At 48.3% G+C, this 26,095-nt stretch overlaps 1 protein-coding gene across 1 annotated transcript in view; it reads left to right on the top strand.

Moving 5' to 3' along the window:
• Positions 1 to 26,095, top strand: part of LOC133354416 (substance-P receptor-like) — an 82,118-nt gene that overhangs the window by 982 nt on the left and 55,041 nt on the right.

The following is a 26,095-nucleotide window of genomic DNA, read 5'->3' as shown; positions in this document are numbered from 1 at the left end:
GTGGAGAGGAGGCCCTCACATAGATGTGGATTGTAGCGGTGTGGGGCATGACGCAGTGGCGTAGTGGTCGGTGCACTGCACCACGACACCCGTTGAAGTGACTTGGGATCCCCAGTTTTGTGGTGAAATATGGTCAAGGGGCGACGGCACATCGTGGGGAGGCTCGCATCCAGCAGTGGATCGAAAAGAGGCACTGTTGATGTGACGTCTAATTCCGTGACACATCCTCTGCAGTGCCCTGACCACCGCGCCACTTGTCCTATCATCATCATTATTATTATTCCAGGACAGTTGTCAACGTTCAGTTTTGCGGTTCAAACTTGCGGATTTTGTAAATCTGTTCGCTCCGCCCATTTTAGGGGTAACCAATGCACGGTTATGATTGTCGTTCGGATTGTCGTTCGGATTGATGTTTGCACGTTCCGCTTCCTCGAGCTTCTTCATCTTCTACTTCGCGAACCGGCTCAAGCTAAAATTAGTGAAGCTCACTCAGCCGCTAAAATGCAATTCCTGCAAAAGAAGAAAAAAAAAAGCGAAGGAGCTCCCAGCACGTGGAGCGAAACGTCGGACATCGCGCCGAACAACACGCGGTACAACCAGAAAACAAACCAAAAAAACACATCGGAGGAGATTCGGCGTCAGGGACAAGCCGCGTGGCTTTCTTCTCGTCGCGATGCACTCAGTGCCACGGGGAGGTCGCGCAGCGAGGTGGCGCAATCTGTTGAAGGCGCATTTCTGCAGGGTGCCACACACGGCAATTGTCCACACTCCTCCTCCTCCGTGAACAACGATTGTTCTACGCAGTGCCGGATTAAGCTCGCGCGGGGCCTGTAGCATATGATGTTATAAAGGGGCCCTAAATAAAAATTAATAAAGCATAAATATTAAAAATAAATGTTTAACTTGCATAGTGAATTAATTGTATTTTTTCATTTGATATAACAGCCAAATAATACGACAAATCGCTAACCTTAAACGCCCAGTCGTTCATAAAAGTTGAAAGGCGGTACAGTACTATAGTAGTAGAGCAAGTGCAGAATCACTGAACCGGAATTGATAGCTTGAAAACATTGAGCGCGGGGCCCTTGAAAGTGTGGGGCCCGTAGCATTTGTAGCTACTTGTGCCTGTAGGATAATCCGGCACCAACCCCCCTCCCCATTGAGATGCACGTAAAACAGATAAAGGCGCAGCCCTGCAATTTTTGGAATGGCCTCCACTAGACGGAGCTCTTTCATTATAGAGAGCCCCCACACCAAGAGGGTATGGCGGCCTACTCTTCAGCGCTGGCCAGACGCCTTGGACGTGGTCTGAGTACCCACACTTCACCCCACCACACGCCACCTGTCGGTTGACTGCGATGCACCAATGTGTACTGCTGGGTGGACAGAGGCGATCGTTGGGTGGGGGCCGGGGAGGGATTTTAGAAAATTGCTTCCACTGCCGCGCCGGGAGATCGAACAGGCGACCACGGGATGAGCAAGTCCGGTTGCGATAACCGTCACACTGCGACAGTAATCCGCACGTGCGTAAAAGGACATCGACACGAGAGAAACAAAAACACACACACACCTACGCGACTATCGGCATTCCAGGCCAGTTTTCACCGCTTGTGGGTTTCACCAGCAGACCCCGGACGTGCTAAACAACCCGTGCAGATCAGATGTGGGCTGTGGGCAGATAGGAGAGTCGGTGCGCGCGTGCGTGCAAGCTACATTGTTTGGCGCGCGTGTCGGTGCTGTTTGTTTCTCTCCGTTCTAACGAGCGCCCCGAATCAGCGGATGGGGGAGCACGCGAATTCCCAGTGACTCGCGCTGCTGCATCAACCGGGCCTCGTATAGGCTCAGCGGTGAGAGCTGACGGGAGTTGGCAGCCTTGCGGGTTCGGAGCCGCACGCGGCTTTTTAAAATGTCTCCTTCGCTTCGTTCCTTCGTTTCTCAGTCTGCTCGTCCTGGTAGGGGTCGCGGCAGCAGCGTGTTGAGTCGTGGCCACGGTCCAGATCTCGCTTTCCCTGGCGACGGACTCCAGCTCTACATTACTATATACTACTACACTACACACTACTATACACAGACTCCCCTAGGCGTTCCCAGGCCAGCCGAGCGACATCGTCCCGCCGCCAGCAGCAGCGTGTCCTGCGTCGGCCCCGGGGCCTTATTAATGACCATGGTCTCGTATTTATACGCATTGCGGCTCTTTAAATATTGAAGTTTTTTTTTTGTTACCAAAATCGCAACCAACAAAAAAGCCTCGACTTGTTATTTTGGTTGCCGAGCAATGAACTGGTGGCTCTCAAGCTGAAGATTGGCGAGTTCTACGATACGGTTGGGGAGTGAACTCAGCTCATCATCACTCCGAGGTTGATACAAAAAAAGCTAAACGAGTACCACATTCTGGGGAAGTCAACAGTGATTGTCCCACGGATAGACTCGTCCCTGCCATAGCAACGTGGACTTTCTTTCCACTCGCTCAGGACTGTGAACGAGAGATGAGCACAGCCTGAATGACTCCACACATTCGTCAATAGGCGACGTTCCGGGTAATGGCCCTTCTGCATAGCACATGCACCCTTTTATTTGCGACGAAGGAACAGTTGCCCGAAACGTCGCCTATTATTATAGCCCTTTTGCGTCCAAGGCCACACAGCGCTATTGAAAAATGCGTTGAGTTGTCTTCTGTTAATTGTGCTTGTGCATCACTGCCAACGTAAAAAGCAGCAGCAGCAGCAGCAGCATCGCCAGCGACTTGGTTTGATTCCTGCAGGAGATCATTCTCTCACTTGCCACTGCATTGGACAATCCTGCTGAGGACAGCGGATACCAGTCAAGTCCGTCTATGGGGGGGGGGGGAGAAACAAAGAGCTTCATAGCTCATCGGATTCCTCCAGTCTATATAAACGCTCTGATTCTCGCCGTGTCTCTGTGAGGGTGGGTAAGCTGCCCGCCACCAGTATACCACCAAGGACTGTATCTGCACGCGCAGCAATACCCATTGGTGCGGTCCAGTGCACCGTTTCTAGTAAACGTGGTCTGCTGATCAATATGCCTGCTAAGTGGCACTTAATACGCGTCGCGATATTATTGAGCAGATTGAACTAAATGACGTGAAATGTGTTCGGCTTATGTAATACCCTCGCGCGCACAGCACCTCAATGTATGAGCTTTGGCGCAGTGGGGAGCGGTGGTGCAGCGGTTAGCGCTACGCTGCGCTACTGGCGACCCGGGTTCGATTCCCGCTCACGGCCAGCACCGGTGACGAATATCTGAATCGGTCCTGGGCCTCCCCTAGGTCGACTCAGCCTCAAATGAGTACCTGGTGTGACGTGTAGTAAACATCGCCACGAGGGAGACAAAGGCGGCCGGGCGTGGTGTTGGCCACCCACACAGCGCCGGCCTCCATAAGCGCTCGCGAACAGCACTTGCCCCAGCAGCCTGTGAAGGCTCTACGGGGGATCTTTGTCTGCTTGCCGGGAACAGACAATCTCAGCGGCGAGTGTCGCCTGAAGCCACCCGAGGCAATGTCTCCCTCCGTGCGAGTGGACGTCGTGGGGAAGTATGGGGCCGTACATAAATGACGTCACGCACCTAGGGGGGGAAGTAAGACATTTGTGACGATGTGTGACGAGGGGGGGGGGGGGGGGTTGAGTGAGAAATGTGATGTCAAGTAAAAATGCGCAACTTTAAATAAATATAGACAACACGTTCTACTTGTCTTCTTGGTTCTTTATAATAAAAATAAAACATAATAAAATAATTGTATAATGTTTTATTTTTATTATTTTATTATTTGCCTTCTACGTGACTTTACCGAAAGAACCAAGAAGATGAATCCCTGCAGTCACGAAAGCTTTAAATCGAAATTTAACGTTCTACTTGATTAAATACACTTTTTTATAAATGTTTTCTCCTACAACATCAGAGTGCAGCGCCACATTAATTACGCACTACAATGACAATAGTTTAAAGCGATTTGAAGCATTTTTATTTTGGGGGGGGGGGAGGCAGAGCTTTATGACGTCACATTTGAGGGGGGGGGGTCTGACTATTTGTGACGCCGTGTGACGAGGGGGGGGGGGGGGTCAAAAATCGTCCAAAATCGCGTGACGTCATTTATGGACGGCCCCTATGGTCAAACTCTCCCCGCGAGCGACAACAGAGAACGCATGACCGATAGTCCCATCGCGTGACCGCTACCATTCCACCGCGATCACCAGGAGCTGTTCCACTGCTGGATGAAAGTCCCCCCCCACAATTAAGACAACACATTATTGGCGAACGCGTGATTGATAACGGGCCGTAACTCAACGGCACGTAGGTTTACGAAGCCTGCACACACGGCCCAGAGGAGGAGATGGGGGGAGATGAGCGGGAGATGCCATGGCGAGAGGCGGAGGAGGCGGGCACCCGTCATCAGGTGTGCAAAGCAGACCGCGATTCAATAGCCACAGAGCCCTACCGCGCCATGCGTGACTTGAATACAACATGGTAGTCATTCTCTAGCCGCCAATGGATGAAGGTTCCCATCAAGTCGTTACCATCTCTATATAACCCCTCCCCTCCTCCTCCTCCCCCCTATAGCCTAAACAGACAGCTGGGCAAGTGCTGTTAACAGAGTAGATGTGAAGGCCGGCATGGTACGCGAAGGGGTAGGGTGGTCAACAGAGCCGTCCCTAGGGTACGGCGAATCGGAACGATCGTCACGGCGCCAGATGTAATTTTCCCGGTTTAGTTTAAAAGTATGAAGGCGTCGGTGGCCAACACCACGGCCGGCCGTCTTTGCCTCCCCAGTGCCGATGTTTATACAGCGCAGCAGCTACTCGTTTTTAAGGCTGAGTCGGCTTACGGAAGGCTTCAGGAACGGTTCAGATAATCGTCACCGATGTCGAACTCGGCTCGCCGGGATCGTAGCGGAGTGCGCTAACCGCTGTTACGTTGTACGTAACAATCCGCATCGTATACCTCCACGCGAATTTGAAATATGTAATGTACTTTTATAGTTAACACTGCGGTAGGTATCTCATGGACATGTGAATGTGGAATTTCCATCTTTACATCAACGAGAAATGCACTACCCCCGTGAGAGTGTAAGCGTTTGAACTCTCTCATTGGCCCGGCAGAGTTATGCATTTTCAATCGCAAGTTGTGTGTCAATCCACTGCTGGATGAGGGCCTCCCCACGCCTTGCTGGTCGTGGGGCGGGGGGGAGATTTTATTTTGACCATAGCTCACGTACGCCGGTCAGTGGCGGGTTTTAGCGAAAGCGGGTGGGAGCATAGAAGACGTGGGATCACAGAAGCATAGTGCAGTACAACAATTGCTTTTTGCTGCACTGCCACCGTCTGCTGATCACCGGGCGCCCACAGCATCCTACGTAGGGAATGTTTCATGTGTGGTGGGGTCACTCATCCAAGCGCTATCCAGGCTGAAAGCCCGCTTAGCTTCCGGGTGTTGTGATTTGCCCACAGGTATGGGATGAAGGAATGGGTTAACCACATGCAAACCACGCCGAGGGTTGAACGTGCGTAAGATTTACGGGCATAATGAATCGGAAGATATAATTGATGTCAATGCAGTCTAACCCAATTGAATAACGAACATCATCAATATGTGAAATTAATTTGTATGCAGTGTACGCTTCATGCCTCTCATATGTGTATAGTACATACAGTATGAATGTGTAATTACTCATCAGCAGCAGCCATGGCCAATCTACTGCTGGATGATGGCCTCGCCAAAAGCAGCCGCCCCATCCCACTATAGCGAAATGAAAAGAAATCCACCGAGTAGACTGGCCCACGGGTTGATTGAATTGCTCCAACTCATCACTTGACGTTCTCTCGCGTTCAGTCCCTTGGATGATGCCACAGTCAAAGCCCCCCACCGCTCAACACGATTTATGTAACTAGAGTCAGAGCCGTCCCTAGGGGAGGACGAAACGGGCCGAACGCCCCGGGCCCTGCACTTTGGGGGGGGGGGGCGTTTCGACGCCACGGTGTCAGATGCAATACTTTTGGTTTATGCATGTACCGTGTGTATGTTGAACTTCTTCCGCACCGTACGTAGCCAACCGTGCCAATTGAAGGTGGGTATGGCATAACAACCAAGCACAAAAAGCAGTTGAAGAAGAAATGTGGTTTTCAATCGAGGCAACTTTAAACGTGCACAGCTGGAGCGGCTTCCTAATATCGGCTCGAGCGGGCGATGTCGTGGCCGTCGTTGTTTGATGGCTCGCCAAAAGCCGGCGGACGTCCCTGACGATAAGATCACACTGCCCGCACCGAATTGGCTGCTTGCCTAAAAGGAGTGCTTACCCCAAGCACAGCCAGACGATGTGATGTGCTGCATTCTGCACAGGCTGCTTGAACGATTGCTCCGCTGTAGTCACCCCGGAGGCAAAACGGGCCCTTATGCAGTTGCGCCACCCCGCCACCCCCCCAAAGATGAATCGTCTCCAGTTCCAGGTGAGACGCTGGAGGAAGCGTTTTGGTCGAGCGGTGTTCTTCGTCGCAAGTCCCGCGGGCCACTGGCGGCCCCATGTTGGCCTCCGTAGTCGTCATCATCATCATCGTCGTCATCGTATCATCGTCGTCATCGTCGTCATCGTCATCATCATCGTCATCATCGTATCATCGTCGTCGTCATCGTCGTCATCGTGTCGTCGTCATCGTCGTCATCGTCATCATCGTATCGTCGTCGTCATCGTCATCGTCGTCATCGTCATCATCGTCGTCATTGTCGTCGTCGTGCTGTCAAACCCCACAGTGGCTTCACGTGATGTGGCGGCCCTCACACTGACGATGTCTCATCGGCAAAAGTGCCCCCCCCCGTCTCTGAAAATTAGTGAAGTGTTAAGATGGCTTGTGAATTCTGCGCAAGAAAAATTACTAACTCGTGTTTGAGGTGATTTACGGCGTTTCTTATTCGTTATTTCCAAAGCAGCCAAGATCAACCCACTTCTGGATGACATTAACGCACAGAGGAGTTGTAAAAATAACTCAAGGAAGCATTGATAACGTGAGTTTACTTTACTGGACACGTCTAAAGCTCTGGCTGTCATTTGTCTCGGAACAAAAATCAACTCTGAAAAAGGGTGGTTTTCCGAAACGTCAGCCTACCACTATATATTCAGATATGAGGCAGTGTGAATTATTAGCGCGGCTGCGCATCACTGCCAACACAGTGGGTTACAATCGCTTGTCAATGCACTGCTGGATGAAAGTCTCCCCACGCCGCGTTCCTGATGGGTACTGTTTGACCATACTTCTCCGCTCTGGTCAGTGCAGACTGGCGGAGGAAGGTAGGATGGGTAGGTGGAGGGCATGACATGTTCCAATATCACTCGCCACTGATGTATGCTAGCCGTGGTCGGGAATCAAACTCAGGTCTCTGGGTTGACAGCTGCAGTTTCGGGGCATTACCCCAAACCACTGCGTCACCGCATGACACCCAGTCCCTTCATACTTCACCTGTCGCCCAACGTCCAGACACTTGATCACGGGAAGGTAGAGTCGCTTCTCCTCCTGTGTGAAACGCCGAACGGTGTGCGCGTGGAATTCCCACCACTGGCCCACAGCTGCCAGTGCTTGTTTGAGCAGACTGCGCCGTTTGTTACTCGGAGGCGATGGGCAGCAGCAGCAGCAAGACGTGTTCGCTATCCACGCACATGCACGCCCATGGCAAATCGGCACGCGCGTTAAGAGTGGCGTGGGGAGCGGTGGCGCAGTGGCTAGCGCACTACGCTCACGAACCCGACCAACCGAGTTTCGATTCCCGTTCACGATCAATAAGAGTGGCGGATATAATTGAAGCGGTACTGGGCCTCCCATAGGTCGAAGCGGCCCATGAATGAATACCAGGGGGCGTGCGGTGTTTATAAAACATCAGCACTGGGGAGACAAAGGTGGACACCCACAACCTCGTGTGGCGTGCCGGCCCCGACTAGGGGCCATAGCGTGACGATCCAACGAACCAGGCACGCCAAATTTCACTCCCGGCCACGGCGAGCGTCACTGGCGACTGATATCTGAACCGTTCGTGGGCAACTCTCCTTTGACGATCCAACACCCACTGGGCAGTGTGGTGAAGTATGGTTGAAACAACTTCCATGACGACCGACACGGCGTGGTAAAGCAGTCGTTCGTGCAGTCGATTGACGTACGGCGATACATTTTGTTCATTAAGTATATACTTACTCTTCTTGGTTCTCTCGGTAAAGTCACGTAGAATGGAAATAATAAAATAAAATAATTAAAATCAAAATAATTAAATAAATAATTTGTTTGAATTATTTTATTATGTTTTATTTTTATTATTTTATTATTTCCATTCTACTTTACCGAAAGAACCAAGAAGATGAATCCCTGCAGTCACGAAAGCTTTAAATCGAAACATATACTTACTGTGATGCACAAGGGATGTACGTGACGTCGCATTCCCCCAGCAGTCTACGATGCTGAATACCTCAACGATAAAAGTGAAAAGCGCAACCCCTGCACAGTTGCTTGCTCGAGCCACTGCTGATGGAAGGGCATTGCAAGAGGGAGCTCCGAGTCGACGGGAAGGCCTCTGGGGGCTGTTTTGGGCTCCTCTTCGACGCACGCGTGCGGGACAACACGGGTGGCCGGCGGGTGTAGAATCAATCAACTGCGCGACTTAATTCCAATTGCTGTGCAGTCTGGTCTGCTGCATCTGAACACTTTATTTGGATTAAAAAAAGAGGAGGTGGGGGACGGGGAATGCAGCGAGGGTAGAGAGCCAGGCTCCGGCTATCAGTTTCGCTGTCTGTGGCAATCAGCGCCGGGCACCTCTGGACAGTATTTAAATAAGTGCAGCCCGATCGATGGGAGCGCAGCGAGAGAGAGGTTATTAACACGTTCCACGTGGCGGAGGCGACGCATTGATATTCCGTGGGCAACCGCGGAGCGCTCGCCCATAATGCCCGCGGAGTCAGGAGTGGAATGTATATTGCGCCTGATCAGAGTTTAAAAAAAAGTGTCCGCCCATCAATATTGAACGAGGTCCCATTGAGTTTTACATGTACCACCCTTACCAATAACATCTGGTCATCCAGCAAGATTTATTTAATTATCCATGATGCTGTTGATGAGACCCAGAAGGTCGAAACCGTTGATGTAAAATAAGAATAGGTTATAAAAGAGGTGTTAAGATGTAGAAACATCAAATAGATACCTTTTTCAAAAGCATCAAGTCTGCCTGTATTATCAGAGCTTGTTTGTTTGCATACGTGTGGTTGATGCAGACTTTATGACTTGCAGAATGTATCTATTTTATGTTTTAACCTCTGTTTTATTGCCAGAAATGGTGAAGCCTATTCTTATTTTTCATCATTTTTTTATACTGGAGAAAAGGTGCCATGAACACATTTATGCTTGATAATATTTGGTCTGGAAATCCCAAAGGCCGATGGAGAAGGTTGTATTTGCATTTCGAGGCGGAGACTGGTGGCGCAGCCTGGGCATTGTGTTGTATAGCAACCGGCGGGAATTCCTCAGGATGGCAACATCAGTGTGGAGCGGTGGTGCAGTGGTTAGCGCACTGCATTCTCTAAAACCCAGCAACCTGGCACTTAGATTCCAACTCACGGCTAAAATCAGTGGGCGAGTGACATTTAAACCGGTCCTGCTGGGTCCCCCCCCGCCCCCCCGCCCCCCCCGCTCCCCCGCCCGTCCGCCGCCCCCCCGCCCCCCCCCCCCTTACAAGCTCGCACTAAACAGCATGGTGAAGTATGGTCAAATAACCCCCATATGGCCGACACATTGTGGGGAATAATTTTGTCCATAAGTGGATTTACAAAGGTCAACACAGGATGCTGATGCTGCGATTAGCGCAGTTGGCTAAGTACGGTGCGAAACAAGTTATACATACACACATCATTAATTAGACAAGTTATGTCGTGTGGATATACATGGTGGGTAGCAGAGGGCAGTGCACAATTAACAAAACATTGGTGTACTGCACTTATATGCTCCCTCGTCTCTGCTCCGCACCCGTTCCAAGCTGCGCTGGCCAGCGTGGTGAGGTATGGTCAAATAACCCCCACGGCACGCAAGGCGTGAGCATGCCCTCATCCAGCAGTGGATTAACAAAGGGCTGTACATTATTATATTTAATTGTATCGTTATTTAATTTACACAATCTGTGTATTGACACATGTGCTATGAAGAAGAGTCATTGCCCGTATCGTCGCATATTCTATACTTTTCATTTGAAGTATCTGCAATGCAGGCGAAAGGAATATATATTTTTAAATGTGGACTTCAGCCTAGACATCGCCAGACACTGTTCTGCTCTTGTGAATTGGTGTCACGTGGGGCGGAGGGGAGGTCCCGCAGGTGTAAAAGCACAGGTAAGTTCAATAGAACCCCTCCTCCTCTTAACGACGATAATTGGTTCAACGAAACCGGTCGTTCGGTGATTTGGTCGTTAAGCGAGTCGAGGAAATCCATGTTCAAGGCTTAGCATCGAAAGTTACAATTTTTCACCCCCCGAAAAAAACGTACTTTAGAATATTTGAACAATGGATATTAATACACAACGATACTAACAACATTGTTAACACGTAACATTTAATGAAACACTGTTGATCAATGCATTAATTAATATTTATGGTACCTAAAACAGCCCCGTCGTTAATAGGGGAATGGTCAACGAACAGATTGGGCTCTATGGAGGCACTACACTATACACTACACTATACACTACACTATACACTACTATACACTATACTATACACTACTATACACTACACTATACACTACTATACACTACACTATAAACTACTATACACTACTATACACTACACTATAAACTACTATACACTACACTATACACTACTATACACTATACTATACACTACTATACACTACACTATAAACTACTATACACTACACTATACACTACACATTGAGTTCTATGGAGGCCCGTCGTTAAGCGATTTGTCGTTGACCAGGGGTGGCTGGCCAACACTGATAACGATCTCACTTGGGGCGGCAGAGGTGCAAGCGACTTGCCACACATACGGAGAAGGCGCCACACACACACGCACACACACGCGCGCACACACACGCGCGCACACACACGCGCGCACACACACGCGCGCACACACACGCGCGCACACACGCGCGCACACACGCGCGCACACACGCGCGCACACACGCGCGCACACACGCGCGCACACACGCGCGCACACACACACGCGCACACACACACGCACACACACACACGCGCACACACACACGCACACACACGCGCACACACACACACACACGCGCGCGCGTCTAACATAACCGACCGGCTCGTCTTGCGTGAGTGACAACCAAATGAGATTAAACATCAGACTTCAATACAAAAAGAACACAGGAAGCATATTCATAAATAAGTATTCCGTATAAAATCATTACATTTCTGGCAGTGGCGCTTCTTAAGGGGAGAGAGGGTAGAGAGATTGATCAATAGATTAAAACAAACTACTATCGCCTGGAACCTTGCCTATGATATACAGTCCTGCACTTTTCCTTTAGATGCAATGCTACCGAAGAATGTGCTGAGTTTGTTTGCCAATTTAAAACGGCGTATTTGCCCATTGGAATGCGGCCACTCACAACTCGCCGGACAGAAGTGAATGCATCCCGATGGGGAATTTTCTCGCCAAGCGATACAAAAGGACATGAATCGAACATGTAAACATGTGCGGACGCACAGGGCGTTCGTGTGCTCTTTCGTCAACCTCGGTTCTCCTGACTGCATCAATTGCAACGAATCGCGTGGTCAAACGAACACAAACGTTGAGCCCTGGTGCAGCCGGCGAGCATTGGCGACTGCACCGTGATGACGAGTCCGAACAATGACGAGACCGCTCCACGGATGTCCCTCACTGCATCGCTGCTGCCTGTTATTCGTCGGTGTCACTTTCGCTCGAATGTATTCTCGTGGTGATGTTAAGACACGAGGACCACAATGCACTCCGTCAGAAATTGACGATTTTTTTTTCATAGCACCCAAAATTTTGAGCGCGTTGTGTACACATTTCCGTGTATTATCTGAAACTCATGGTGTTCCGGCCTGCACTCTATCTCTCTCTGTAGGAATGCCAACAGTCGCATATTTAGTGAAGAGTGTTCAGTGAACATTACATGAGTGGCAGGTGGTCAGGTATGGTCAAACAACAAACTCCCGTGACCGGCTTGGCATGGAGAGGCCTTGGCCGGGTGACTCAGAGGTCAGAGAAGCTGAGCCACCACTGCTGAGCCCCTGGATTCAAATCCAGGATTCAGCTGCCCGTGATTATTACTAAACTATTAAACAATGTTTTAAATTTACCAGGTAAGGCCCACTGAGTATATGTTTTTTTTTCCTTTTAGAAGCGACCTAACCACAAATAATAGCTCAACAAAGTGGCTATTCACGTGAAAATGGGTTGTCAAGAACAGCGGGTTGATGGTCTCAGCATGGTCACCAATGACTGCAGACAAAATAAAACCCATCACGTTAAATTCGGTTCTGCACTTAATTGGCAAACAATTACAGCTCTGGGAATTGAAATATCAGTTCCACTGGCACCCGATGAATTTTACTTTCATGTGCAAATTGAGTGTGATTTGTGCTCCATCGAATACGTAGATCAGAGGTCTCTAGAAAGGCTTTAAGAAGTAGCTCTGTGATACCCACTTCCCTTGGCCATGCTCTCAACTGAGATGCACTGGTTCTTGGAAGAAACCCCGGTGGAAACGACATCTCGTTCAACCTGACGCCAATTGCAGAATCCGGACACAATTGGTGAAAACTGTCGTATTTTTAAATGGGGAGACTCGCTGAACATGAAATTAGGTGTGTGCGGAATATTTACATCCTCCTCTTTCTGACACCTTTTTTAATCATGTCCTTGTAGATATCAGCATTCGATAATTGAGAGGTACAGAGTAGAGGGGCGTGCGAGCCCCGAGTCTATTAAACCATTCCCTGCTTCCGTGAAATGAACGCCATTACCTACATCTATTAGAGTCAGGGCTAGGAGGCGGGGCATTGTCAGCCCTTATAGAAACGGGGGCTGTGATATATGAGGAGGCAGGTAATCGATTATCCAAATTGCCCATTTGTCTCACGTGCCAATGGCGACAAATATATGCTTCCCAAGTAATAAAAATGAGGCCGAATCCCACACATCTCATCCATATGGCAATCAATTAAACCAGCGTGCAGATACACAAACACACACACACGATTTAAATTTACTGTGCAAACAATCCCTAAACATTGCAATCGGTGGTCACAAGCCATTCGTGCGATCAATGGAGAACGATTGTTCATCACACAACACCCAAGCCTTTGAAGCTCGACACTTCTGTGTACAACTTTACTTTGAGTTCTTATTGCTATGAATCATATAGGCTGACCTGAATTCGATTCCCAGCTGAGGGTAATGTTAGTGGTGAGTGATATCAGAAGCCACGGTGGTGAGATGTTAACTACCTCGCCTGGTATACCGGAGGTCGTGGGCTCAATCCCGACCTGATGCCTGCTATATATTTAGAGTTTGCACGTTCTCCCCGTGGTCTCATGGATTTTTCTCCGGGTCCTCCGGTTTTCCCTCCACATTTAGAAACATGTGTTAAGAGCATTTTGCTGCTATAGATTTCCACGTGAAAATCCACTTAGTTGAGCTATCATTTGCGATAGATAGGTCGCTTCTGAAAAAGAGCTATATAGCTCAGTGGGCTTTACCTGGAAAATAAAAAATGTTTTTTTTTGGTGGGAAGCAGTACTGGGTAGCGACCCCATTCTTTCATTAATCCGTACTGACCAGCGTGGTGAAGCATGGTCAAACATCCCCAATTGGTTAGCTTTGTTAACGCCCGATGATGCTGGATACACAGTGGTCTCCAGCGAAACGTCGAACACAATTCACAACATGTCGCACATGTTTCAACGTTCCTCCGTTTGGCTGAAAAAAACCCATCAGCTGGCACATATTTGTCCACGTGACAACTTCATTTGATTGTTTCTGTCGGGTGGTGGAGGGTTAAACAAAACAAAACTGGCATTATACACCACACGATCGAATCCAAGACAAACGAATCGTAATATTAAAAAAATGTTCGTAACGTACCACGGCAGCCTGGTCACAAACGTCCCAAAAGCCTCCACATCCGTTTCCCATTTGCTGCTCAAAGTAATGAGTGTTGCGATCTAAAAAGCTCACAGGGGCTGTTGTGGATATGTTTAGCAATCATGTGACTGAGCGCATGACTAATTCATTTCTGTAATTGTAATCTTGATTATGATGATGTTGATTGTGATCTGATTATTGTGATTTTCATATGGCTGATGATAAAGAGCAACAACTATAGTTTTTATATTATTGTGGTTGAGCCAAATTATTGCGTTCGGAGCGGCGGTGTGCATCATCGCTGTGAAGATGCCTCTGTCGTATTCGTGATTCTGTCATTGAGTCGCTATCCGTGTCAATGGTCTGTTCTGGGGTCACCACTGTCGCACACTCACAAAGAGCTTGCAAATGTTCAACTTGTGCATAAAGTAACCGCATTTGCTGCCACGGTTTGCGCGGACGCGGGTTTAGGGATGATAATGATGATGAGTTAATAATCACATGGCAATAATTGAATCTTGTAACACATCACGCAGTATTTGCTCGCTCTCATCAAGACAGAGAGACAAGGACTAGGCTTGAGCGGGTAAGCAGCAGTCACGTGGTCATCAGGCGCCACAACTGCCCAATATACATGTTTTTTATTTTACTATTTTTACTTAACCAGGTAAGGCCCACTGAGCCATACGGCTCTGTTGTTAGAAGCAACCTGGTTATCACAAATGATAGCTCAACGAAGTGGCTCATCTCTCCATGTTAAAATGTATAGCAGCCAAATACTCTAAATGCACGTTGATTCTGAATGTGGAGGGAAAAGCCGAAGGACTCGGAGAAAAATCCACGTGACCACGGGGGAAGAGACACGCAAACTCCAAATGTGCAGGCGACAGGGTCGGGATCGGGATATAACCCACAACTTCCTGCATACCAGGCAAGGGAGTTAACATGTCGCCACTGTGGCACCCTGGCAACATATGAAGGTGTTATCGGCCGATGAGTGATGGTTTACACGTGAGAGGAACTGGAGCACCCAGAGAAATCCTTCGAGTGCAAGGTAGCAACGCTCTATCCCAAGCAGATGGAACAGGTGGATTTAACGCGTGTTAGTGCTATCGCGACCAATATCATCCACAATACAGGTTTGTTTGGGGTTAGATCGCGTAAATATATAAATGTGTCGTTAAATCCGCCACCAAATCTCGCTGTCGCCTGATGAAGCTAGTTGTAATTACTGGCGAAACGTCGTACTCAGAGTGTAAATGTTGTGGCTTTGCTCTCCAACACACCGTTGTGCTGTACTAGTGACGAATTGGCACGTTCTGTTTACGTGACAACCCTTACTAATTGCCTGTGCCGGTTGGTGGCGGGTTTATCGACACATTTATATACTTACGCGATCTAACCCTCCCAAAAAAACCTGTATTGCCTTCTCCTGGCGAGCCAAGGCACGGCTCCTACCCGATGCCCACGGGCTAGGAGTTCTGCAACGATTGCGCGGTGACCCGCCAACCCTCGCCGGGTTACAGGCCGCGTGAGTAGCCACCGCCGCTCGGCTAATTTACCAGAAAGACCCACGAGGTTGAACCGAGCAACGCGCCGCTGAATATTCCGACAGCCCCATGCGTCACTGCTGGCAAGAGCGTTCAAAACTCAACCGTCGCGGGTTTCTACTCAATCCGCTCGTCCCTTCGAGGGTCGACAAATGAGCACAGTTCTTCAACGGATGGTTGTCACGGAAACACGTGGCCCCGCCAAAACGACACGGAATTTACAAACCGCAGACTCGGAGCGCCTAGTGAGGATGGATTGCCTCTGCTCCTCCACGCACGTGCAAGCGAAGTAACGCACGGTGGCAATGGGCTGTGTCGATGCCCAACACCTCTATTTAATCAGACTCGTGAAGCAGTAACCCATTACACATACAAGCGAGTGTTTGTGGTGCGCGTCGGCGTGCGATACACATCGGGGGTGTGTGATGTGTGTGTGTTTCGTGTAGGTAAGGACAATTTGTGATGTACGTGTATACGGGCATCTGTGATGTTAATGGGTTGATATGTAATGTCTTGTGCGCTGAATATGGTCGTATGTGGTGTGGGGGCAGTGGTGTAGCATGTAGCGGGCAGCACACTGCATTACGAACCCTGCAACTCGAGTTAGATTCTCGCTCATTACCAAAATCGGTGACGAATATCTGAACCAGTTCTAGATTTGAAGCTTTCGTGACTGCAAGGATTAATATTGTTAGGTTTTTCGGTAAAGTCACATAGGTAAAACATGTAAATTTAAATTAATAAAAATAAAATTTTAAAAAATCACGACGTTTCGGAGGCAAAACGAAACGCCGTGATTTTTTTTTTACTTTTATTAATTTTAATTTTTTACCTTTGTGACTTTACCGAAAAAACCTAAGAATATCTGAACCAGTCCTGGACCTCCCCTAGGTAGACTCAGCCTTTAAAATGTGTACCTGGTACGGTGTCCAAAACATTTACCCAGTCGTGTGCCATGCCGGCCTTCATAGGTGCTCGCTAACAGCACATTCCAGGACAGTCTGTTAAGGCTACACGGTGTGGGCGCATGACTTTCACGCCACAATCACTGCATGTCCAGTCCACTGCCCATAACCTCCCGAGTCACACACAGGCCCACTCAGGCCCGTGGGCGGTATGGCCAAGAAATGTTCACCGTTCCAACGTGAGTGGTGTACACAGGTGCCTCGTGATATAATGCGTGCGGTACTGCTGGAATGTCCAAAGCAATATGAGTTGACGATATGGTATATATACATATGCACACATCAATACCCCGGTTTACGTCGGGGGAAATTGAAAGTTGCGACGACGAATATCGAAACGACGTCAATCAAAGCGATTCACAGGGTCCGTCGGTGGTGGCGAAGGCTGAGAGGCGATGGAAACGAGAGAGGCCGGACGATGTTGACAGCGACGTGAGTGCGGGGTTGAGGTGACGCACATCGGGTAGCGGTGTTGATGACGAGGCGACGACGTGTTTGCGAAATGACGCAAAAGGAGGAGTCATAAATCAGGGGTATTACTATGAAATGTATGACATGGTCCCACCGTGGTGTAATTAATAGCACAGGAGACTTGCAATCGATTCAGTCTCCAGGCGCAGAAGTTTAAACAGTGGTGCAAGTGCATCCAGCTGGCAGTCTAAATGGGTGAACCAGAGTCAGTTGATGAGCAGGCAATGTGTGGTGGTGGGATGAACTGTGGGTACGCCCCCACCTCGAGCAAGACGTGTGGCCAGTGTGATAGGCATAGGCCAACATTGCTCTCGAGGTTGGCCATTTCACCAGCAGTGGAGTGGCTGTGGTAACAAAGCCGAAACTCAGATTGCAGGCTGCCCTCGCGGCCAGCGACGTGGACCAGGAGGCTCTTTAGCTGCCCCCAAGTGATGGATATACAGGACTTTATTTGCGCAGTTTTTTTTTTATCTCGTATATAAATGTGCAATGGACATGCAGGCTGAAGGAAGATTAAACAAAATCAATCATTTGCAATGGAAAAGATATTGAGCCCTGTTTCGAGATCCGAGAGGCAGATGGGCAAGGCCGCAGGGGGCTACGTGGAAGCGGCTCGGCACGATCTGGGAGCTTTCATCACGCAGGAGATTGGTGGGGTGTGCGTCCGTCCGTGTGTCCGTGGGTTGTGGAGTGGCAGCGAAGTGGTTAGCGTGAAGTGCTACGGACCCGAGTTCGAATCGTGCTCGCGGTCAACACCGGTGGTGATTAATTGAACTGGTCCTGGGTCTCCCCTAGGTCGACTCAGCCTCAAAGGCCAACCTTGTACTGTGTGTAAATATCGCCACTGGGGAGACAAAGGTGGTTGGGTACAGCGCTGGCCACCACACCCTCGTGTGCCGTGCGGGTCTTCATAGGTGCTCGCTAACTCCACTTGGCCTGAAACTCTGTTACGGGGGATCTTTGTCTTTTGGTGTATGGAGGAGAGTTATTGGCGTTTTTGCAGAGGAGAGTTGCACAATGGAGAATATAGGGACAATGATCAGATATAAGCAGAGATCCGTTCTGAGTCCCAACTCACACAATGACATGTGTTTTTCATCCATTGGCCTATTCGATTTCCGGCCCAATAATTATCCAAGCAGCATTTGCTTAAGCGAAGTGAACTCTGGACCATTGTCGATCCTCCTCGGTCTCATCATCAGGAGAGTGAAGCTCGTTCAACACAAACGCAGCCGATTTGTCAGACGTCATTGGCAGGAGCACTCCGTCTAAACAACGGGACCCTGTTCATCGCAACGAAGCAACATGGCGGGGATACAAACGCGCGCTAAAGTGTTGTTGTGGAGAATTATGGGATCTGCTTATACACTAGAAACCCTCTTAATGACCACCCCTGTCAACGACTAATTGCTTAACGTTGGGCCTCTGTAGAGCCCAGTGTGTAGTGTATAGTGTAGTGTATAGTAGTGTATAATTGTATATAGTGTAGTTTATAGTGTATTGTAGAGTGTAGTGCTTTCCATAGAGCCCAATCCGTTCGCATACCGACCATTCCCCTGTTAACAACGGGTTGTTGTAGGTCCGGTAAATACTAAGTAATGCATTGATTAACCATGTTTCTTTCAACATGTGTTTATAATGTTGTTAGCATCTTTGTGTATCAATATCCATTGATTATATACATTATAAAGCACGTTTTGTAGGTGAGAAAGGGGTAACCTTCGATGCTATCTGAACGAATTAAGCCTTTAACATGGATTTCCTATAGCTCGCTGAACGACCAAATCACTGAACGACCGGTTTCGTGGAACCAATTATCGTCGATAAGAGGAGGAGGGGTTCTATTATACGCCCCTGTGCCTTTACACCTGCGGGACCCCCCCCCCCCCCCCCGCTGCCACGTGACACCAATTCACAGGAGCAGAGCAGTATCGATGTCTGGGCCTACGTCCACATTTAGAGCACGTTCCTTCGGAGTGGGCAGGTAGGAACTTGGTTGGACAGCGCATTCGTGCAATCCGTGTCACGCGGCGCAAGCTGCGTGGAGCGGCGCGTCACGTGGTGCTGAGCCAGCCCGAAGCGCTCTATGAAATACAAATCGAGGGCGTGGCTATGCACGACAGACAGACAAATAATCCCTGGTGGGCAGTGTGGAGCTGTTGTTCCTACCTGTAAAATATACATATATTCCTTTCGCCTGCATTGCAGATACTTGAAATGAAAAGTAGAGAATAGGCGACGATACGGGCAATGGCTCTTCTTCATAGCACATGTGTCGATAAACAGATTGTGTAATTTAAATTGCGATACGTATCGGTGTTGTCAGTGAGCTTTGTCTGATAGGATTGTGATGCTTTGGTTGTATTGTGTGTGTTTGAGTGATTTGTTTAGCTTTATTGTACTTTGCACTCCTATTGTGTTTCTGTCTTGTTTGTTGTTGTAACTTTCCTACCCACCTCCGACTGGACATCTGTGAAAAAGAGCTTTATAGCTTATCGGATTCCCCCAGTATAAATACATATTCTGATTCTGTACGTGTAATTAATTGAATTACGCTCACCACCATCTATTATAAAAGCCTGGCGTTCCATTTGTCGGTTTGCCCATCAAATAAATTACGAGAGCCTTTCCGAAGGCCTGAATCAACAAGTTATAGAAAGTGGACCCCCCCTCCCCCCACCAGATGTGGAGGTGAAAAGTTTACCCAACAGGTTTCCAACAATTGCGCGCCCCCAATAAATGAAATTCATTTTGTAGGCATATATGCTAACACACCCTACATACGATAGAGTCAATCTGCACACATTGGGAGGCGGGGGGGGCATCAGTGGGGGCGAAGCGACAAGAAGCCCTCTGCAGGAGCTGGAAGGCCGCCGAAATTTCAATCAGTTAAATGGTGAACGAACGGTCAACCAACTTGTACACATGCACAGTGTACGCATGCACAGTGTACGCATGCACAGTGTACGCATGCACAGTGTACGCATGCACAGTGTACGCATGCACAGTGTACAACTGCTGGCCTCTCGGTGCCCCGGGGTTGGGGTTGTTCGTCGCTCGTCGTTAGCTCACCACCCACACACTGACAACACGCTCTCGGTACAATGGCGGCAGTGCAAGAGCTATAGTTGGCCATTGTTATCATATTCGTAGCCGGTGTATGGTAAAAATTGCAGCATTTAGCTTAATTGATGCCGCAAAAACCCACCCGCCCTTCACCTTGACCCCCCTGCCCCCTCCCCCCAAAGAATGTTACACTTCGTTGGAACTTCACATGAATGTAATACTAACGTAGAGCCCAGTGTCAACCCATAGCTTGATGAAGACCTCTGCACACGGGCTTTATTGGGTCCAAATATCAATGTTTTAGTTCCCTTTATAATATAGACCTTGCTGACATAACCACATTTAATGAGCTTTCAAATAACCACCTCGTTCATTGAAATTTATGAACCAGTTTGGGAGTTCTTAAAAAAAAATTCATATATACATGCATTAATAATTTATAGCCCTCTGCCTGTGTGGGTCGTGGGGGTTGTTTGACCATACTTGACCACAAAGGTTGGTGAAGGGGGCCACCTTGGAAGGGTGGCCACTGATGTTGGCCGTGGTTGGGAATCAAAATCAAGTTTGCTGGGTTCAAAGCGCAATGCCCCTACCCACTGTGACTCCGTTTATCACCACTTCATGATTATGATATCCCACGGCATATGGCCTGCTCAACCAACACGATCATTTTTCTTTTCTACCTTCAATCCAATCCAGGCCATGCAATATTCACGAGCAAACACTCCAATCCCAACTGACAAGATGTCAATTACCTTTGCCTGGGATGTAGGAGGTCGTGGGGTTTATCCCGACCCCGGCGCCTGCGTATTTGGAGTTTGCTTGTTCTCCCTGTGGCCGCGTGGATTTTTCTCCAGGTCCTCCAGTTTTCCTCTCCACGTTCAAGCATCAACACGCGTTTAGAGTACTTGGCTGCTGAAATATATTTCCACGTTGAGTGATCATTTGTGGCCAAGTCGCTTTTGAAAAAGAGCAACGATATAGCTCAGTGGGCCTTACCTGGTAAAATCAAAAAAGTTTTAGTTTAATAGTTTAAGTTTACCCGTGCACAGCACTCCACAATGCAGGCCTTTGACCCCCTTTCCTCTGCAGGCTCCCGTGCCTGGGCAGGTTCTCTGCCTGCTTGGATTCACTGCCACTGTTCACACGCAAGTGCTGAAGGCACACAATGCGTCTTCCGTGTTTGCACGCGGTTGATTCTATCGAGCATCCCTCCGCTCCGCTTGCCCCATTCTCCCTCTGCTCTCGGTGCAAGTGGGTGACACGAGCACACGGACGCACGAACAACTGCTGCAACAGTCGCATCAGCTCGGCGACATTTAATTTCAGCTGCAGCTGTCCGGGACTGAGCTCCAGAAAAAAGTTCCCCTCCCCATCCATCACTGTTGGGATTCCAAGGAACGGGGAGGTTTACGGCTCGGATACACAGTCACTCGTTTCTTTTTCCAGATCTTTCGCTCAGAATCTGGGCTCAGATTATGGCCGGGGGGTCAACTACCCAGGCGACCATCATCATATTCCCTTCAGGACGTTTAAAACGAGTACCACGTTGTGAGAAACTGTGTGTGGAATGTCAATCGCAATTGTCTCATAACGAGATCTGCATCAACAGTATTAAAATGTAAATTCCACTCCTGCTTTGTCCAACACTTGTTTGAGAAATGAACACGGATGTGTTGTTGCGTTGCTTGCTTATTATTTCCATTCGATTGTTTGCTCATAGCCCTGTGCCAATCCACTGTTGAGTTAAGGCCCCCCCCTCCCCGCCACGGGGGTTGTTCTCACCATACTTCACCATGCTGGTCAGTGCGGGTTGCTGAAGGTGGGGCCCAGGACTGATTCAGATTTCAGATGTCACTCGCCACCGTGGCTGGAATCTAACTCGGCTCGCTGGGTCCCAAGTGCAGCGTGCTAGCCGCCACGTCTCATTGTCCCCATTTTCTTAATTGCCTGTATAAAAATATACATACTGTAGATTTAAGCTGTTACAGAGGTGTAGTGACGTAGAATCGGTGACACAGCTGGCAGTATAAGAGGGGCCCCGGGAGGGGACCTCGGGGCTGTCGTGTGGAGTGTGATCTCCTCCTCCTGCTGCTGCTGCTGCAGTCTTCACCGTCTCGGCGTCGCCAGTCAGGCAGTCTGCCGGCTGCCCTGACTGGGAACCGTAGTGACCAAGTGTGAACTGTTAAGGCCGTTTAATAAACAGAGTGCCTCCTACTCTTAGTGTCTCTGAGTCAGTCACTACTGCTCAGTGCGACATAAATATAGGGGTTTTATGGCAGTCACCCTAAGGAGCTTGCATTCATATTCCGTTGACAGCAGTGCGGTGAACACTCTGCAGCGTCCCCACCTCCGTGCGGCTGCTCGCCGCATGTTTACCAGCACGGTTCATTCAAATGCAAATGTCCACAGCATACATCTGTATTCTTGGTTATTTCGGTAAAGTCACATAGAAGGGAAATAATAAAATAATATTAATATAAAACAATACAAATTCTCACGACATTTCGACTGCAACACAAGCAATCATCATCAGGTGGATTTCACACCTGATGATGATCGCCAGTAATTACAACCGGCATCATCATCAGGTGGCAGCCAGATTTGTAGGTGTGGATATCACATGATGTAACCCAAGACAAAATATAGCACAGATTGTACACTTTTATAATAAACTCAGCGATATATTCCTTGATTGCTATCAGCCGTGATCTATCCACTACTGGATGAAGGGTTGTTTTAAGTAAAAATGTGTGTCTATGTTATGTGTCTCTTTCTGTGTGTCACTGTGTTGTCTCTCTCTGCTTGTGTGTCTGTGTGTGTGGCTCCGTGTCTGTGTTTTGTCTCTCTCTCAAACTTAGTTTTACCTGATGACGTTTGCTTGTGACTTTACCGAAAGAACCAAAGAGTTATTTCAAATAACTTTCATCCACAATAAATATTATTATTTTTTATATTATAAATATAATTTGTTTATTTGTTATTTGTTTATACACAAAAGCCTTGTAAACGAGCGATGCATGTTGTTCCGGTTAGAATGCTCTCTGCACAGGTGCTCTAGATGCTATAAATCAATGGTGGGTTCGCAGATAATGAAGGTGAGATAAGAATTAAACATTTATTCTGTAAGCAAATATATGCCAATCAAAAGAAATCGCGTAGACAGGTGGTGTGTAGGAGTAAGATGTGATGGAATAAAACATCCAGCGGAAATCAGAGAGAGAGAGAGAAAAAAGACATAGAACCACCATATGGACTTATAGACTATTGGGGCAAGTGCTGTGAGCGAGCAGTTACGAAGGCCGCTGCTACATCAACGAGGGAGCTGTGTGGCCAGCCCCATGTGCGGCCGCTTTTGAATCCTCAGTGCTGATGTTTACACACTGCCCCAGATACTTATTTGATGCCTAGGGGAGTTCGCATATCACTCACAACTAATGTTAGTGCCGTTAAAGTGGCTTCCGACCGTCTGTGTTTGACCAGGGGTTTGACCCGGACATTCTGGAAATTGTGTTTTGTGTTCAGGTGGCAGGGAATTCATTCACACCAAGATCTGGCGCAGGTACTGTGTGTCTCATGAGATCTTTATTACAGTGTACACTGGACAGGTTTCACGATAGACCGAGGCTGACGGAGAGATGTGTCCGAGTTTGGTCGACTGTGGAAAAAGAAGTGTCAGCCCTGGCTGTGAGCATCAGTGAAAATTACTGGACATCCGTGCAAAAAGAGCTCTCTGTAGCTCATGGGATTCCTCCAGAACGAAGCAAAAAATTCTAATTCCGAATCAAATTCCGGGATTGCCGGGTTCGTGGCGCATTGAGCTTGACCAACAGGGGCAGCTCTACCAAATCTGCAACACTCGTTACTGACAAACACTGTTCTGTGTGTGTAGGGGGCCTTAAAACGACACGAGATGATAGATGACGCTTCTGAGCAATGGTCCTTCCTTCATCGTAAAAGAACGTAACTTCGTGCGCGTGGGGGAACAACATTTGCTGCGATCCATTGCCCGACAGCTCCCCAGTTGTACGGTGTTTTTCATCCCTTTTGAGGCCACATTGTTGAAGTTTGTTTCATTGTTTGCGCACCGCGACCAACGCAGAAGCGTCACCAAATAATGTCTTTCATTTTCGAAGTACAGAAAGGAGTACTTAGTAGTTTGTTTTAGTTTGTTGTCTTCCAACATCTGATTAGCACGGTTGACTTTGTACGGTACGAGAGAATATAAAAATACGAAACATTCGTACTTTACAAAGCACACACTTGAATAGTTACATGCATACGCTGTTATTCGTTGTGTAACAATGTGAAAAAGAAGGAAGGGCCCTGCAAATTCACTCTCCTCTGTCGCCGCTGCAGCGTGATTGATATGGCCGCTTAAAGGTGAATTTCTCTGGCATATGAGCTGCATTGCAATTAATGCCATCAATCACGCGGGTCTGGCCTCAGGACCTTCAAGCGTGCTCTACAGCACTGTGGCCAGCATTGGGGAAGTGTGGCAGTGGTAGGCGTTTCTTTTTGGGCTCATCTGTAACATAGGTAACGCACGTATGTTGGACTTCTTTCGCACCGTACGTAGCCAAGCGCGCTAATCCGAGGTGCGTGGGAAGGACAACGAACTAAACACAAAAAAGCAGTTGCAAAGAAATGAGTTTTCAACCAATGTGATTTAAAATTGCATAGATCCATTGGCTTCCTAACATTGGAAGGAAGATGCGTTCCAGACGGCCGAAAGTTCACCAGACAGGGCGCGATGCGGCGACCTTTGCCAATATGCGGCATTTTGCTCGGCACAAGCCAACTCTGGATCGGTTTCGACATTCAGTGTCTCATCAACAGTGCTCAGGCTTGCGCAAATCAGTGGTGGTGGACTGCCAGATGGTTTTAGACAAGGGGCCGTCTCTCTTCGACATGGATCCCAGTTCGATGCAAAAACAGAACCCCTATCTCACCGAGAGGGTCATTGCTGATACACACCTGGCAGTTAACCAGCATTGGTTCGAGCAAGTCTCTGCTGACGAGACAATTGAATGTTGAAACCGGTCCAGAGTTTGCTTGCTATGGAGCTGATGTGATGCACTCCTAGAACGCAATGTTGTTGATGCGAAGTATAAAAAAAACACTTGGATTTTTCAAAATGTAATTACTTATATATTCCCCCACGACACCACTAGTCATTTGTTTGTGTTATATAATCAGGGGCGACTCTGTATGTGAGGGCTCGAGTATTGGCGCAGTGGTTAGCACACTGCACACCAAAAGCACGACCACCCGAGTTCGATTCCCAACCACAGCTGTCATCAAGGGCAAGCGATATCTCTGCCAGATCTGTGCCCCTCCCAACATCAACCTACACCGACCAAAGTGGTGAAGTATGGTCAAATATCACCCTACGACCGGCACAGCATGTGAATGCCTGCATCCATCACTAACTTCACAGAGGGCTGTACATTATGAATAATCTGCACGTGTGTCTGTATATTATTCTGGAGAACTCCAAGACTAATTTGCCAATTTCAATGAATGAGGTGATCATTAGCAAGTTTATAAGGTGCAGTTATTTCAGCATGGGGGATATGAAAAAAGCATTGATCTTTCACCAAATAATTTGTCTAATTGATTCCAGGCCCTGCTTATATACTCTATCATATCCCGGTGCACAATGTACGCGATTCCCAGTCTCGTTTCAAAATCATACAACATATAAGCATACGCTCTTGTTGTGTTCGCGTCCATTGTACATTGTTACATTTGGCCGACGAACCCACATTTTAAGATGACTCTCCTCATGATTGTGCTGAGCAATGGACTTTCAAAATATGACATTGAACATGAAATACTGTTTCGATTTAAAGCTTTCGTGACTGCAGGGATTCATCTTCTTGGTTCTTTCGGTAAAGTCATGTAGAAGGGAAGTAATA

This window comes from Lethenteron reissneri, chromosome 47 (genome assembly GCF_015708825.2).
Source record: "Lethenteron reissneri isolate LAM-NWPU_2019-01 chromosome 47, ASM1570882v1, whole genome shotgun sequence".
In the NCBI taxonomy this organism is placed as follows: Eukaryota; Metazoa; Chordata; class Hyperoartia; order Petromyzontiformes; family Petromyzontidae; genus Lethenteron; species Lethenteron reissneri.
Note: the sequence above shows the minus strand (reverse complement) of the source record. Positions and strands in the feature narration are given on the sequence as shown.